Source organism: Saccostrea cucullata, unplaced genomic scaffold (genome assembly GCF_032062105.1).
Source record: "Saccostrea cucullata isolate Sc308-1 unplaced genomic scaffold, CSIRO_AGI_Scuc_v1 ctg4845, whole genome shotgun sequence".
In the NCBI taxonomy this organism is placed as follows: Eukaryota; Metazoa; Mollusca; class Bivalvia; order Ostreida; family Ostreidae; genus Saccostrea; species Saccostrea cuccullata.
Window position 1 is genome coordinate 11201 of NW_026930850.1, and position 18463 is coordinate 29663.

General features: G+C 31.6%; 1 long non-coding RNA gene across 2 annotated transcripts; it reads left to right on the forward strand.

Annotated features, from left to right (window-relative positions):
• Nucleotides 1-7566: 7566 nt before the first annotated feature.
• Nucleotides 7567-12315, forward strand: LOC134230321 (uncharacterized). 2 transcript variants are annotated; one of them, XR_009984327.1, is made up of 4 exons: nt 7567-7627; nt 8007-8078; nt 9312-9439; nt 11033-12315. It is a non-coding gene; the product is annotated as an uncharacterized LOC134230321 (long non-coding RNA). The 2 variants fall into 2 exon arrangements; XR_009984328.1 differs by lacking the exons at nt 7567-7627; nt 8007-8078 and adding an exon at nt 8463-8492.
• The last annotated feature ends 6148 nt before the right edge of the window (nt 12316-18463 follow it).

The window sequence follows — 18463 nt, forward strand, 5'->3', positions numbered from 1 at the left end:
AGTCTTTATCTCTTAAAGTATAATTCTGTCAATTGTACAAAAATTTCAGATGCAGTATTGTTTATAAACATTTAATTAATATTTTGTTTCATTAAAAATATTTTCAAGGGCGATAATGGAACGATAACTCTTGTTTATAAATGCGTGTTATTTTACATGCACAGAAAACAATTTGTTATTCTGATTTAAAAAGCAGCGCTTCAGTATGTTTTCTAATGGGAATTAGATAGTTATGATAGTAAATATTATTTTTATATATACCTCATGTTTCTAATTTAATTGTGAGATAAAAAATAATTAATCTTTCTATTTACCATATCAAATTTTCTTCACATCATGATTTGACATATTATTCATTTCTGAAAAAGTAAGCAATGCTTCATACTTCAAACTATTTTCCATTTGAATTTAATGCTATAGTTGTTGCTGAAAATCAATGTCTGGATTTTTAGAAAAAAGTCTTGAAATTTGGAGCAGGGGGATATTGCCCCTTAAGGATGTACAACACACCTACCCCAAAAAATTCCTGTCGTTTAATTTTCGTTATTTTTGTATATTTAGTACATGACTATATCTACTGCATGTATGCATATTTTGGACAAAATCGTTCGAGTGGTTTTTGGACAGGAACTTCCGAAAGTTACCCCCCTTTAGTTGTTTACAAGGAGAGAAATTTTTTAATCAATGAACTACTTAAACCTTGATTTTCAATAAAACTAGGTTAGATATAAATGTCAAATTTCATTGGCCTATTCCTTTAACCATTTAACACAAAAACATAGTCATCTTTTTGATATACATATCATCAAAACAATTTTTAAAGACCTTAAACTGAAAAACTATGAATTTTCTTAGCCTTGGAAATTGCGTATTTTTCAAATTCAAAATTTTTTTGTGAAAAAACCTGTCGTTTAATTTTGGTAAAAAACTTTCTTTAGGTAGCTGGTAGTAAAAATAATCTTCATAATTTTTTGTATAATTTTTGTACGACCAGTTTTGATTTAATAGCGGAAAATTACCCCTTCCCCCTTTCTCCATAAATCACGTTCCCGCGCGTCTTTCAGACGGGGGTCGATCACTTTGTTATATGAATCTACAAATACACATTAAAAAAATTAAATTGGAATATTGCTTTTGCTTCAAAAATATATTAACTTACAAATTTAAAAGTTCTCATATGTAAAGCGTATTTAAATGTAGATTTTTAGGCAATTTTTGAATACCCCTACCACCCCCCAACCCTTCCTTTTTTGCGTCGCAGACCATTAGCGTTTGACGAAACGTCGTTTACAGTGCAAATATACTGGTATTTCGTCAAGAATCCCGGAGGTATGCATTAGTTTTTAAATTCATGAATGCAGAATAAATATTGACTACTCTTTTAATATGTATCAGGAAAAAAATACTGAAAGATTTTAGTGTTTAATCCATATACGTATGCGTTATGCATTCCATGTCACATGAAACCTGGATACGAATATCAAGTTTTGTTGAACTAGAATATGTTGATTTTTAATTTTATTTCTTTAATTTTATTCATTATAAAAATGGTGTATGTTCAACTCTCCTGTGATATAAATGGAATAATTGTAGTTTCTTTCATGTCATAATTTCAAACGAGACAGTATGTGGCCGTGGGGATACATCGACATTTGCATTAGATGTACATACACCCCTCATGATATTGTACGCATTTCTTTCGATGTCGTCGCTTCTAAAGTTAAAATGAAAATTCCGTATTCGTCCACATTAACTTCAAACATTAAACTCTTCATCTATTTCAATTTATATCAAATCCCACATTGATATTTTTAAAAATCTTATAGGCTACGTTTTGTTTTGATTCGAGGAAATGCGAACCAACATTGTTGACAGAAAGTCAAAGTTACGATTTGCTGCAATAGGATATTCATAAATGCAGATAATTTCAGTACAAGTGAACAATTCTTTTCAATTCTATACTTACATTGTGTATATGAGGTCTATAGTATTCAATTCTCGGATTTATCAGGTCTTGCTGTAAATGTATCTGATTCTGTGGAGAACCGTGAATAAAGGGAGGAAAATAAACATCTCCTACATTTTCAGAGTTGTTCCTCTTTGATCAGTAAGGGTCTGAGAACAACATCGATTTTACATTGTAAAAATTTTATTGTTTATTTATTGTTGTTTTATTTAATTAAAGAAGAAAAACAATATTTATATCGTGTATGCACAAATTGTAATGAAGACCATTAATCGGAATGTTATATAGCCAACTGTACATAATGAGAATTTCGGCAATGTAAAATAAAATTTTCAGAATAAAAACAAATTCTGCGCTTTGATCAAAAATACAATTTATTGTACATATGAAATGAAATGAAATAAACATTAAGGGATGGTATTTTATGTCTTGCTTTTTACGGAGTTTAATCGGGTTAATTAAAAAAATACTTATTGATTGAGTATGGTACGCACAATCACAGCCAAGCCCCATATCCGAATTTTCTTTCATGATTGATATACATCGGGATCGTTTTACTCGTCGTTTTGACGCTTTATTTTTGACGTTAAACTTGACGTCACGTCAAACGTTCAATTGAAATCGCAAGAGTTATCTCCCCCAGTGTGTTGTACGTCTTTAATTTCATATTATTAACCCTTTAACGGCCAGAGATTTTGCTATTTTTCTGCATAATTGCCTTAAAAAGTTCAAATAGAATTTTAGACATTTTCTAGTCACTTTTACACAGAGCAACCTATATATTTTCTGAAAGGTAAGATCCTAAAGTATTTGATTATGCAGAGTAATTTGACGTCACGGTTGCCATGGCAACGATTGAGACCCATAATTGCCAAAACATGTGCTTTTCTCCCTTTATTCGTCCCTGAAATACAAACAATTTTACAAATGATGTTTCCAAACCAGAGGATTTGGTGTTACTATTAAAACAAAGCATGCATTCAATTAGTTTTTAGTTTTACTGGTCAATTCTATTTACTAGAAAGAGTTTATACAATTACACGATGCCCGTACGTCATCCATTAGACTCCGGCTTTACAGCTATTTGATTGTCGTATATTACAAGCAATTTTTGAATCGCTCTCCCTCCTACAGTTTTCTTAACTGTTTTCAATAAAATTTGGTACACATGTGCAGCATACAAAGATGCACATTTTTTTTTAATTTTAGTATTTTTATTTCAAGGAACAGTGTTGCCATGGTTACAAAAATAGCAATTTTGAGAAGGAGGCTTCCTAACAAATCATGGGTATTATACCGGTATATCTATTTACTTTCAGTAGTGTTATCAATGAATAAAATTACAAGCCTGGTTACAGCGATCTGCATATAAGAAGTTTTAGATGACGGCCATGGGCAGAGTATGACAAAGAACTATGCACACTAACTATCGTTTCCAGCCTACATTTTACATAAACATATATTCAATAAAAAAGACATTTTTGCCATTACTTTTTTTAATTACAAACATGAATTAACTTATGAATGAATTATGATATTAATACCAGTGTCACATTGTTATATGTTTGCTCTTAATTACAACTCTTTGTATATAAATGAAGGGGGGGGGGTATCATATATATATCCACTTTATTATTAAGTTAAACATCATCAGATTTAAAAATAGTTTTCATATTTTCATTTCTCATGGATATGGATAAATGATCCTTCATTTTTTCTCTCAATTTTCACATTACTTCACTAATGTTAAATTTTTTTTTTATCAGTAAACATACCCCCAGCTGTTTGTCTACATCTATGACGAAGAACGTAGTACCTGGGCTAGTATTAAATGTAGCCAAATTAAAACTTACAGCTGATTTTAATCTGATTGATCAATATAGTTACATGTACCTGGGAGTATGTAATTGCAATCGGTAGCATATGCATAAAGAAAAATTCAAAAATTTTTGCATCGGGATTAAAATAAAAAGACTTACAGTATTAATACGAGTTCACATGACTTTGAATCTTTTTACTGGTCTCACTATTATGCATGCATGAATTTAAATTTGAATTTAGACCATTCCACTTTTCCTTATGAAAGTTTTACCAAGTACTGCACATGTCTTCCATTTCATGATTTATCATCACCTATGATCCCCTTCCCAAATCAATTATCGATGCAAATGCAAAATGAACACCAACTAGCTGTGACATGTAGCATCTACAATAAATATTCCAACCAGGGGGCAAGTAACTGTTTGATCCCCTTTATATCCATTACCCAGAGTAATCCTTTATCTCTATTTACTAAGAGACGGGAAGCATTGTTATTAAAATATGTGTGTGTGTGTGCATGGAGGGGGGGGGGGTGTTACCTATGAGTAAAAAAGGAAACGAAACGTAGGCATGGAATGTAAATAAAAATGGAGGTGGCAAATGGAGCAGCCTTTGAAAATGTCCTTACTAAAGAAATCCTAAAAGACTATTCTCGTGTGTCAACCTTCCAAAGAAAAACTGAGTGCATCACGTTCAGTCCAGTTTGAGTCACAATCTTAATCATGTTATCTTTGCAGGTATATGTATCTGTTTAATTGCTCAATCTACTGATGAGCCTGCATGGCGCAATATAGATGAAAGTTTGAGTTTTTTCATTTAAATTTGGATTTCGTTTAATTGTTATAGATCGATAGATCTACATGTATATATATTTTAGGTGGTAATATCAGTGCAGGCTTATGCAAAACAAATTCACCGAACTCTTTTTTCAGGGACCTAAGGTAAAATAAATGCACTGGGAACAAAATGTTTAGATGACAAATACTTCGCATTTTCTAGTGCAAACCTGGTGTATTTCTAATCACGGCCAAAATCCACTTTCAATCTGGAGGCTACAGGGCAGTACAGGCGGACTCTGGACTGTGGCTTGAGTGTTGATTATCGATGTACTTATAGATATTCAGAAAGAACGCGTTTATAAATTAATAGTTCATAGGTGACATACAGTCAAACCTGTTTTAAGAGGCCACTTGTGGGAGAATGACAAATTGGCCACATAAGACAGGTGGCCACTTATTCCAGGTTTCAAACCAATGAATAAAAAATTGCGACCACAGTTGTATATTTATTCTCGCACGTATCCAAATCCACATATTTATTCTAATGTATTTAACTCCACAATTTCAACACATTTAAAAAAAGTTTTAAAACAAGAAGTTTTAAGTCACATGAAATCCCTTTTCTAATATTTCATTTTACATGAATTTCTAAAAGAAATCTGTTATAGTTTTTTTTGTTTTGTTTTTTTGTGTGTTGGTAATTTTAATTTTACAGCCATAGAATTTACCGGTGCCAGACAACTCACCGACAGACAGGTCACCGACAAAAGTGAAATTCGCCGAATGGACAATTCACCGACAATAGTGTCGGCGAGTAGAAATTCATATAAAATAATTGTTAGATGTATTCAGATACATGTATAATAATTTAAAACATGATCAAAGATGTATATAAAAAACGTTTTTCTTTGTCTTTTTTTGTATATCCATCATAATGATTGTTGGTCTTACGCATATGTATAGATTGCTTCTCGTGAATTCGAGCAAGGTCATAGGTCATTAAGCTTTTTAGTTTTTCTAGATATGCATTATTTTTATAACATAAAAGGTTATTCACAAGACTGGCTGCTTGACTTGATAATATTAGGCGAAATTGTAATTAATGTATTGAGTTTATATCATGAACATATTCAAAAACCTTACCTTCGTATATATTAAGAACACCAAAAACATTATTAACATTAAATCATTTAATCATATTAATTGAATCATTAAATCCTGACAGAATTCAAATTAAACCTGCAATTATTGGTCAGTAGTATAAGGGGTCCCGATAGGACCGCATTCTGATTGGCTGAGAGAATCACGTGATCAAAAAGGCTGGATTCTGATTGGCTGAACCCCTAACCCTAACCCTAGCCCTAGCCCTAACCCTAACCCTAACCCCATAGCCCTGACTGACCCTAACCCTAACCCTAACCCTAATCCCCTTAACCCTAGCCCCCCTTACCCTAACCCCCTACCCCTAACTAACCCTAACCCTTATCCCTATCCCTAACCCCTAACCCTAACCCTGGGCTAGGTGGGTCAGTATATAACCCCTAAATATGGTGTTTACACTATGTTTACATTTTACTATATACGCTGCTACTACGATTCACAACGTTGCTACTACGATTTTTTGGCAACGATTCAAGAATGTCATTATGACGTCACGCATTCATTCACAGTCTAGACTAGACCCTATAACCGGTTTGAACTGGATTTCCTCAAAACACTAACAAAAGACAAAACAAAGAACACAGATTTTATTCAATTTTTTACATCTCTTCTTCTGATGATGATGATCTATCCTCAATCACTCAGTTTAACACCCCGATGTCCTTACTGTTCCATCATTTCTTTAATCTGGGTAAAGGGGATGCGACAAAATAGATACTGTGTATAATTTTCTTCTTTCTTGGTCCTCATTAAATCTTCAATGCACTCTTCTAAATTCATGTACCAGAGACCTTTAGCCAGAGTTCCAAGATCATTTTGGATCTCCCAATTGTATTGCTGATAATGATGCTTTGTTTTCACCCTCACTCTAGATCCTGTTAGGCGGCATGGGATTTTCACTCTTTTTTCCAGCCACACTATTTTTTCTGGAAAGATTTTTACAAGAAATCCCTGGTTAGCCAATGATTCTTTCCTGAAATCCTTCATGAATTGTCCTGGATGATTTTCAAAGTAATCCATGGCCACTCCCAGTTTAGTTTTCATCCAAGATCCACTCTTGTCAGTATAATCCTCAATAAACCAGCGATACCTTGTTTCCATACCTCTGACTTGATCACTGAAACTTTTTTTTTTTTTACCTGTGTTCACTTCCAAGTACTCACACAGAATGATCCATCATGTCCAGCTCTGGTTTATATAGCATGGATTTTATTTTAGGGGCCGTGTGCAAAAGAAATATACGTTTTACCTACGTTTTCTTATATACCTGTTTGCATCCTCTATAAAGTGCCGTGTGCAAAAACATAAGGGTCGTGTGCAAAAGAAATATACCTTTTACCAGTGTTTTCCTTATATTTACCTGTTTGCACCCTCTGTAAAGTGCCGTGTGCAAAAAACTTACCTATACATTGTGACGTCATTCACTGTATAAATACAATGTGATTATGACGTCACACTTTTTCATTTACAGTCTAGACAGCCTAGTCTAGCCAGCCTAACCGGTTTGAACTGATTTTTTTTTTACTGAAAGACAATAACAAATAACACACAATACAAAAAAAACATGTGTGTGTTATGTCTGTCAAGTTATAACACCAGGTCACTTTTTTAAAAAAAAACTTAGAATTTCTTTTTAAATTTTTTAAACTTTTTTTAAAAAATTATAATTTTTTTAAAAACTTTTTTAAAATAACTTAAATTTTTGTTTTCGTATTAATTTTTTTTGGTAAACTCCCCTTATAGTTTTTAAGAAATAAAATAAAAAAAATCATGTAATACTACATCAGTGTTATGTTATTGTATGACTTCATCTTTTATACAGTCGGGTTCGGGGTTTCGGGCGGCCATAGCGAATTTCGGCAAGATTTTACCCCAGTGAAAAAGGCTTGTAATTTACCCTGTAGGTCTTTTAAAGTTGTTTCACATTGTTTATGATTGTGATTATGTTATCGCTCACCTATATGTTTAATGTCAGCTATGCTAAATAACCCAGTTCTGTGTAATTTGAGAGAATGTTTTGACATGTGGTTAAAGTATGGCGTGCTATTCATGTTATCATTTAAAAAGTCGATCCTAAATAAATCTGTCTTAAAAAAATACATTTTACGAATGACATTTAATATGATTGATTAGAGTATAGGTATCCATATATAAGAGATATTATTTTGCATTACATTTAAACATGTTTTTCTGTCCTGTTTGTCTGTCAATTGTTGCTTTACTTCCTTTGTAAAATGAGGTTAATTGTGTATCACTGAATTGTATGAATTTTTTTTCAGGATCAGCTGAGATGTTATTTCACTGAATTATCTAATGGATAGACTTATTGGGCATATATTTGGATAATTCTGGTAAGTTTGTCTTTGTTTTGTTTACATTTCCTATGAAGGTCATCTTTGCATTTAATCATAATTATGTAAAGTTCTGTTTTGAATGTCAATGTACTGTATTTATCCTCATTTCATGTGATTTACAGTTGTACATGTATAACCTGCATGTAACTCAGAGTGCATTTAATATTTCTATGATGGATCATTCCATGATATTGAATTTAAATCAGAAAAATGTTCTCTAAATTTTGGTAAAATACATGCCATCTTTTACATTTCTGTCCCTTTTGTCTGTAAATTATTGCTTTACTTACATTGTAAAACGAGGTTAATTGTGTATCACTGAATTGTATGATTTTTTCAGGATCAGCTGAGATGTTATTTCAATGGATTATTTAATTGTTGACTTATTGGGCATATATTTGGATATCTCTGGTAAGTTTGTCTTGTTTTTTAGATTGTTTACATTTCCTATGAAGGTCATCTTTGCATTTAAGCATGATTATATGGTTAATTTAATTACTGTGTAATACTTATGTGATCTGTTGTCTCTAACTTACATTCATATAAGCACACCCTTATTTAACCTAAAATATATTAACACATGATTAAGGGATCTTCAGAATATTAATAAGTTCTTTTGTATAAATTATATGATTTAATTTCATAATTCATTATGTATGTTACCCATGGCCATGGAATTCAGACTTACTAAATGGTGATCAAAGAGATATTAATTAGGAATCTAATTAGAGAAATGGAGGAATTTACAAAAGATTAATCCTAAGTTATTTACTTTTTGTTTTGATTCTAAATATGTGGGATATATGGCATACATATATTTTCATTTTCAATTTTGTTTCTTAGTAATGAGCTTTTCAAAAAATGAAGGACTACATGTTTTACTGTGATGATGCTAAAAAAGATGTATTTTTCTGTATGCAGCACTGACAGATATTTAACAAAATTGAATCTGCTGTTAATAAAAAATCTTTTAGTGTCTAAATAATTAATTTGATAATCATTTTATTTGTGATATCAATACAGTAATTGTGCTTTTTTTTTACTATCTAAAGATAACATGATGAACTTTTCTCATCTGGAGTTAATGTTAAAAACAATTTGTTTTGAGATTAAAAACAAACATTTTCATGAACTTTTTTTGGCATTGTACATGTTTGTTCAATTTTTAAACATGCATTGTTTCACACAGTACTCTGTCATATTAACAAAATGGTTTTATTTTCTATACAGTCCTCAACCTGGAAGATATGTATTGTTCCTAACCATCTATAATCCATTCTCTATGAAGTTCAGACTGTCTGCTCTTCCTTTGGAAATACACAGTTAGTCAACCAACAAAGAAACAAACAAACTTGAAGGTAAAGTTTCAATGAAATACAATTGTAATTTTTATTTATTTATTTATTTTACATATGCATGTTTATATTTTTGAATTGATAAGTAAATGATATATGATTTTTTGTTTTAAATAAAAAGGGCTTGGTGGTCATGGTCATGTTTAAACTCTATTGATAACCTTTAGAAGAAGAAGAGCTCCATTTCAACATATAAATATATACAAAAATGATCAAATTTTGAAACTAAAATGTATGAAAGTTTTCTTTGCCAAATGATAGTTAACAGCTGAAGATAGCATATCTATAGAATAAGTTAAATATGGCTAATTTGTAAACCCCCCCCCCCCCCCCCCAGCTTCCTTAATATCATAGTTGGTAAAGATAGCAAGTTTTGACTCCAATTGCTGATGAATTCTGAATTTCCCATTTAATATCAACATTATATCACAGGGAAAGAATACTATAATGTAGCACATCAGGATGACCAGAAAAGAAATCTTAATGACCCTCTTAACTATGTATAAAGACTGTAACCTTATAACTGATGTAAGATAATCTGATTGTGTGGAATTAAAATTCCCTGGTGTTTCTACTACCCAAGATCTTCTTATGAGTGCATGGGACTGTTGTAAACCTTCTCCTGTTTATAAAAAATATACCTTGGAGCATGACACTTTATTCATAAAATCTACTTTCAATATCATTTCTATGAGTTTTTATTCTTTCTTTTTAATAATCTAGTGTTATATCTCATTTAAACCCATTAATATGTATGCTTCCAAAATCTTAGATCTGTCTGTATAGTTTTTTCAGCTCTTTGAACACAAATACCCTAATTCAATCTTTTGAGGTAAACATGATAGAGACATCATAGATGATTATCAGAGTGTGTATCACAATCTTAACCATAAGGTCAATTTAAATGGTCTAAGGCACAACAAATGAAAGTGAAAACTTATTATTTTTTTTTTATTAGAATACATAATTTTGTAATAAACAAAAACTGGAAAAGTTACTCTCATAATAAGCCTTAATGTCCTCCAAGAGTTCAGTTTGGACTTTTTCCATTAATCCTTGTATCTTCTCCAATGGTTTTGTGGGCTAAAATTCATGTGTCTTTAACAACATTTTTTCTGACAACTGTTTTCTCTTATTATCTATAAACTTGACTTCTTCTCTAGTCAAAGGTCTTTCAGGGTAATCCAAGTAATTCTTACCCTCTTTTGGTAATAAATGGTTATATTCCTCATTGGCTTCTTCTGCAATCAAGGGTCTTTCTATGTAATCTCTGACAACATTAGGATCACCCTTCTCTGGACTTAATTGGCTATATTCTTGTTGAGAAATGATCTCAATAGTGCCATCTTTTTTATTTTATTTGGTATACCTCTGTCTACATCTTTCTCTAAAAGAACTCTCTCTCCAAACTGAATTTTACTCATTCCTTTACTCTTTTCTTTACTGGAGGTGTTACCCATGGTTAATATGGAAATTCAAATTCTGATGTTACACCTTGTATTTATACCCTTTTTGTCTATATTTAGAATTCCATCAAGCTTATATTATATAACATTTTTTTTTTCAACTAAGACATTATTTTTTTCTATTTTCCAGGATTCTCTAGTGAGGGCTTATGGAAATGATCTATATCTACTCTCAGAATGGTGAAAGACTATCAGATTAAGCAAAGACTAACAGAATATCCTCTCTTGGAACACTGAAACAAGAAAATCAAACAGGAGATGAATGGAGATCATAGATAAATATGATTTCCAACCAATTTAACCAGTATTATCATAGACTGTGGTTTACAGGATGACAAAGAAAGGACCCAGGATTGTATCTTTTTACTGTCAGACACTGTCTATGGATAAGATGTAGCTATTTATCAGACTGAGATCTAGTCAAATCAAGTACAATTGTATTGAAAACATGATTTTCTGATAGCATGAACTCTTTGAAAATTAATTCTCACGGACTTCAAATTATCTAAATGTGACTTTTATTTTTACCAATTCCTATTGAAGACAGTTGTTGTATATGAGAAGTATACATTTAAACCTTTTATTTTGCATCTTATTTCTATAACCCCCCCTAGAAATTACACAGATATTCAGATGCTAGATTTAATGTTATTATTACTTTCCTGGAAATGTAAATATATTTTGTTTGTGTATGTATCATGTTTAATTTTGAATTTAAAATTGGTCTGAATAAGACCCCCAATAAAGATGCAAGTGTCCCATAATCTGTGGTTTAATAATATCTTGAATATCTTTATCATACCATATTCATCATACTAATTACATATAGAATGGTTGTAGGAATACACTTTGTTGTTTAGCACACTTTGTTGTTTAGCACACTTTGTCAAGGTCAAAGCATAAGATTATTGAGATGACTTCTTTGACAATAATTTGTAACTTACAAACTTCACATCATAAATACACAGATGAAGAATCAATAAGATATTTCTATAGATTTTTTGGATCATTTACTCCTGGGTAAAAGTTAGTTACTAACTGAGATTACTGATTTGAGTCCTGTAATGCAATAACTTAAACATTGTGTGATAACTTATAGACTTTATAAAAATTAGGTGCAAATTCTTAGGAAAGGATTGAAATGTTAATCAAATGTACAATGTTCAAGGGTGTTTATATGACTATTACTATGTAATACCTTAGAATTCTGTAAAAATTTTATTATCACTGCGTAGATAAAGACTGGTTGGAATAATTTATGTTTTGAAATAAGGTTTAGGGAAAAAAGTCAAGAATGTGGATATGACTTTTATTCAAATGGTGCATTACAGCAACTCTGGTGATTTACATACCTTCAGTCATAAATACATGTAGATAGGTATTTGGAAGACTCCGTTAGATTTTGAAATTTTTAATTCAAAAGTATAGAATTTAAGTTTGAAAGATTAAACGGCAGCATATTATTTGCTTGTGAATTAAAAAATAAATCCAAACATATACATCTTTGGATGATAATTGTAGCATTTTATCAATTCCTGGACTTCGGTCTTGATATCATCCTTTAATGTCCTTAAAATTTTAATGACTGTCTTTTAGTTTTAGTTGAATTAGTTTCTTTTCTACATGTGAAAATTACATCATCCAAAGAAGTTCTTCATCTGCATGTTATATGAAGAAGACAATTTTCATTACAGTGAAAGAGATTGTTTTGTTAAACATATTGCATTGATGCACAAATATACTTTTAGATTTTTAATTGCTAGGGTTCATATTTCTTAATATGGAATGCTAAGTACTGTTGATTTCAATTTTTTGTGAACAAAGACATACTAGTAGAAAAAAAATGTACATGATGTGTTAGAAAAGCATGTGTAAACCTGATGACTTTATATTTGCTGATTAATTCAATTATGAGTTTCATCTTTGTTTCAATGTAAACATTTCTATGTAGGGCACACATCAGAAACTCTTAAAATTCTGACTATCAGGGTTTAACACAACAATTCCAAATGATTTTTGGACGCTTTTTATGTATCGAAAAAAAAAAAAAGACAAAACAGAATGTTTCTTAACAGATGTTTCATTGGAAAACAACCACAAAGAAATGATTTGATATGTTCTTTATGTGATTCATATAAAATGTATTTTGAAATTGTACCCTAACATTTATCTTTTGCATAAATACATTTTTTGTGGAGAATTTCTCATAACTTTGAAAAAATAGTCTTATTGTATAATATGGTTAACTTAAAATTTTGTAGACTTAAAAGTTGTAAATGATGTGTTATATACATCTTACATATGTAACCATTTCATTTAGGGGCATTCAGCATACATTGTGGTTTTGTCTTAAATTTGTTTGTTCATGTAATAAATAATTTGAGAATACTCAACTCAAATTAGGTAATGCATGAGAGAATAGGCAAGAAAATCAGGTTTAAGAAATGATTTTTACTATTTATAAGGGGTTAATCTATATATTGAATCTATAAGTACATTTAGTCTATACACTTAAAGTATTTGTTTATGAAATAAACTTGCATTTGAGCATTTTAAGACAATTGTAAAAATTACTTTAACCAGTTTAAAAAAATGATTAGATTCACTGTTACCATGTAATTCCTTGTAAAATAAATGAGACAAAAAACAATTTTATTTGAGTCGGTTTTTTTTTTAATGTAAATAAGAAGCATTGGAAGTTGGGAATATTTCACAAAGTTGATTGAGCATAATTCTCACTAGGACCGTAGGAGTATAATGATTTAAGCATTAAAGAAACCATTTCATATTTCAATATACAAACCATGTTTAGTCATGCAGTATATAGTTTACACTTGCCAAAAAAAATAAATGGTGTCTCTATTCAGGGTCAATCCAAAGGTCAAAAAGGAATGAAAAAAAAAATTCTCTTCATGTATCAAACATGTAGGTATTATTGCAATAAATTCACTGTATTCATTTTTTGTCCTCTTTCTATGTATGAAAAGCTCTGATTTAGGCAATCAAAATACAAAAAGCCAATGAGGTATGTCAAATGATGAAGGTATACACCATAAATTAACATGGACAGAGAATTCTGAGTTTCCCTCAAATATGGCCGCCAAGTGACGTGAAATAAAAACAAAACGTGGATTTATCTATTAGGATTGAGACTTGTACATATTATGAATGATGGGTACTATGACATTAAGAATGACATGAAAGAAATAAGTTTGATTCAATTATATAAACAGTTCTTAATCCATACAGTCAAAATGGAGGGCATATATTTTTCTTTATAGGCATAAAGTAACAAACACTTACCCAATCCATCAAAATTTTACTTTTTGAAGAAAAGGAACCCTACTTACTTTGTTGAGTTGACATTCAAATTTTTTGTTTGACAGATAGACTAATGGTTTCTGACTAGTATAATGAGAACTTTTTATTTAAGAGTCATCAGATTGTTCTGATATTTTGGTTAAGATATCTGCATGACATCAATTAATTTGTTCATACAAAGGCGATAAAAGCTTTTCCAGGTTTCCTCTTTACTCAGATTAGATTGTGTCTTGCTAATATATCCAACATATAAGATACTCATCAAAGTCAAACAAAGGTAAATAAATGACCTTATTAAGTTTTTAGTCAAAAGGTCAAAGAGATGTGGAAATCTTGTTTAATTGGACAATTGTTTAGTTAATATTCATCAAACTTCATAAATGGGTTAATTAAACTCTCTAAAATAAAGTAGCACATTCAGTGACATATTGTAGAAAGAGTAGGAGATTTTATAATTACCTAATTCCTTACAAATAAAGAATATCACTATGAGATCCTTATAATGAAGTTTTACTGTAGCAGGAATACATTGACCTTTAACCTGAAAAGTCAATAGAGGTGTTAAGATATTCATGGACAACAATGGTATAGCAAAAAAATTGTACTGATCTTTGACCTGAAAATCAAAATATATGAAGTTTGTTTAATGAACCTATCCATGAAGTTTAATGAATAATATTAAATAAGGGTGTGCTTATATGAATGTAAGTTAGAGACAACAGATCACATAAGTATTACACAGTAATTAAATTAACCATATAATCATGCTTAAATGCAAAGATGACCTTCATAGGAAATTTAAACAATCTAAAAAACAAGACAAACTTACCAGAATTTTTCAATTATATGCCCAATTAAATAATCCAGTGAAATAACATCTCAGCTGATCCTGAAAATATCATACAATTCAGTGATACACATTTAACCTCATTTTATAATGTAAGTAAAGCAATAATTTACAGACAAAAGGGAAAAAAATGTAAAAGATGGCATGTATTTTACCAAATTCTAGTGAACATTTTTCTGATTTAAATTCAATATCATGGAATGATCCATCATAGAAATATTAAATGCACTCTGAGTTACATGCAGGTTATACATGTACAACTGTAAATCACATGAAATGAGGATAAATACAGTACATTGACATTCAAAACAGAACTTTACATAATTATGATTAAATGCAAAGATGACCTTCATAGGAAATGTAAACAAAACAAAGACAAACTTACCAGAATTATCCAAATATATGCCCAATAAGTCTATCCATTAGATAATTCAGTGAAATAACATCTCAGCTGATCCTGAAAAAAAATTCATACAATTCAGTGATACACAATTAACCTCATTTTACAAAGGAAGTAAAGCAACAATTGACAGACAAACAGGACAGAAAAACATGTTTAAATGTAATGCAAAATAATATCTCTTATATATGGATACCTATACTCTAATCAATCATATTAAATGTCATTCGTAAAATGTATTTTTTTTAAAGACAGATTTATTTAGGATCGACTTTTTATATGATAACATGAATAGCACGCCATACTTTAACCACATGTTAAAACATTCTCTCAAATTACACAGAAATGGGTTATTTAGCATAGCTGACATTAAACATATAGGTGAGCGATAACATAATCACAATCATAAACAATGTGAAACAACTTTAAAAGACCTACAGGGTAAATTACAAGCCTTTTTCACTGGGGTAAAATCTTGCCGAAATTCGCCATGGCCGCCCGAAACCCCGAACCCGACTGTATAAAAGATGAAGTCATACAATAACATAACACTGATGTAGTATTACATGATTTTTTTTATTTTATTTCTTAAAAACTATAAGGGGAGTTTACCAAAAAAAAAATTAATACGAAAACAAAAATTTAAGTTATTTTAAAAAAGTTAAAAAAAAAATTATAATTTTTTAAAAAAAGTTTAAAAAATTTAAAAAGAAATTCTAAGTTTTTAAAAAAAGTGACCTGGTGTTATAACTTGACAGACATAACACACACATGTTTTTTGTATTGTGTGTTATTTGTTATTGTCTTTCAGTAAAAAATTCAGTTCAAACCGGTTAGGCTGGCTAGACTATAGGCTGTCTAGACTGTAAATGAAAAAGTGTGACGTCATAATCACATTGTATTAAATAAATACAGTGAATGACGTCACAATGTATAGGTAAGTTTTTTGCACACGGCACTTTACAGAGGGTGCAAACAGGTATATAAGAAAACACAGGTAAAAGGTATATTTCTTTTGCACACGACCCTTATGTTTTTGCACACGGCACTTTATAGAGGATGCAAACAGGTATATAAGAAAACGTAGGTAAAACGTATATTTCTTTTGCACACGGCCCCTAAAATAAAATCCATGCTATATAAACCAGAGCTGGACATGAAGGATCATTCTGTATGAGTACTTGGAAGTGAACACAGGTAAAAAAAAAGTTTCAGTGATCAAGTCAGAGGTATGGAAACAAGGTATCGCTGGTTTATTGAGGATTATACTGACAAGAGTGGATCTTGGATGAAAACTAAACTGGGAGTGGCCATGGATTACTTTGAAAATCATCCAGGACAATTCATGAAGGATTTCAGGAAAGAATCATTGGCTAACCAGGGATTTCTTGTAAAAATCTTTCCAGAAAAAATAGTGTGGCTGGAAAAAAGAGTGAAAATCCCATGCCGCCTAACAGGATCTAGAGTGAGGGTGAAAACAAAGCATCATTATCAGCAATACAATTGGGAGATCCAAAATGATCTTGGAACTCTGGATAAAGGTATCTGGTACATGAATTTAGAAGAGTGCATTGAAGATTTAATGAGGACCAAGAAAGAAGAAAATTATACACAGTATCTATTTTGTCGCATCCCCTTTACCCAGATTAAAGAAATGATGGAACAGTAAGGACATGGGGGTGTTAAACTGAGTGATTGAGGATAGATCATCATCATCAGAAGAAGAGATGTAAAAAATTGAATAAAATCTGTGTTCTTTGTTTTGTCTTTTGTTAGTGTTTTGAGGAAATCCAGTTCAAACCGGTTATAGGGTCTAGTCTAGACTGTGAATGAATGCGTGACGTCATAATGACATTCTTGAATCGTTGCCAAAAAATCGTAGTAGCAACGTTGTGAATCGTAGTAGCAGCGTATATAGTAAAATGTAAACATAGTGTAAACACCATATTTAGGGGTTATATACTGACCCACCTAGCCCAGGGTTAGGGTTAGGGGTTAGGGATAGGGATAAGGGTTAGGGTTAGTTAGGGGTAGGGGGTTAGGGTAAGGGGGGCTAGGGTTAAGGGGATTAGGGTTAGGGTTAGGGTTAGGGTCAGTCAGGGCTATGGGGTTAGGGTTAGGGTTAGGGCTAGGGTTAGGGCTAGGGCTAGGGTTAGGGTTAGGGGTTCAGCCAATCAGAATCCAGCCTTTTTGATCACGTGATTCTCTCAGCCAATCAGAATGCGGTCCTATCGGGACCCCTTATACTACTTTGGTCATTAACTTCTGACAGAATTCAAATTAAACCTGGAATTATTGGTCATTAACTCATTATCAGCTGTTCATGTTTGGCTTCGTATGAGGATACGAGATCACGTGTCAGACGGAAGTCATGTGACAAAACAGACAAAATGGCCGCTGAAAACAGGCATGTAGAGCGCACGGACCTAAAAACAGTCTGGCCGCGTTAGACAGGTGGCCGCTTAATTGAGTTAAAATATAGTGAAAAAATGATCGGGCGGGATTGAAACTGGCCGCTCACGGGGAGTGGCCGCTGATATAGGGTGGTCGTAACAGCAGGTGCGACTGTATATTAGACTTGCATTTGCATGCAAATGTCTTTTCTTGGACTTGGTACTTGTATAAATATATTCATAATACATCATTCATGTAGATATCAATTTCCGAGAACGTTTTACAGTTCTGTAAAAAAAATATTGCGATACAATTTGAACCTGCGATGTAAAGAGAATGGTTATTGGAGGGGGTCCTTCTCATTATGGTTTACACAGAAAAACGAGTTTCTTGCAATTCAGTGACAGCATCTCTGTCTGTGTCTGACAAAACATAATTTTTCTTCCATTTCTTTATTCAAAATCGCAGTAGAAAAAACGGAATCTGAATCGCTACACAAATTTACATATCATAGGCGTCGGAACCGGGTGTGAGGGTTAGGGCCCTTTTTTGCAAAGATAGCCATAATATAGACAATGAACATTGGAGCGTAGGTTTAG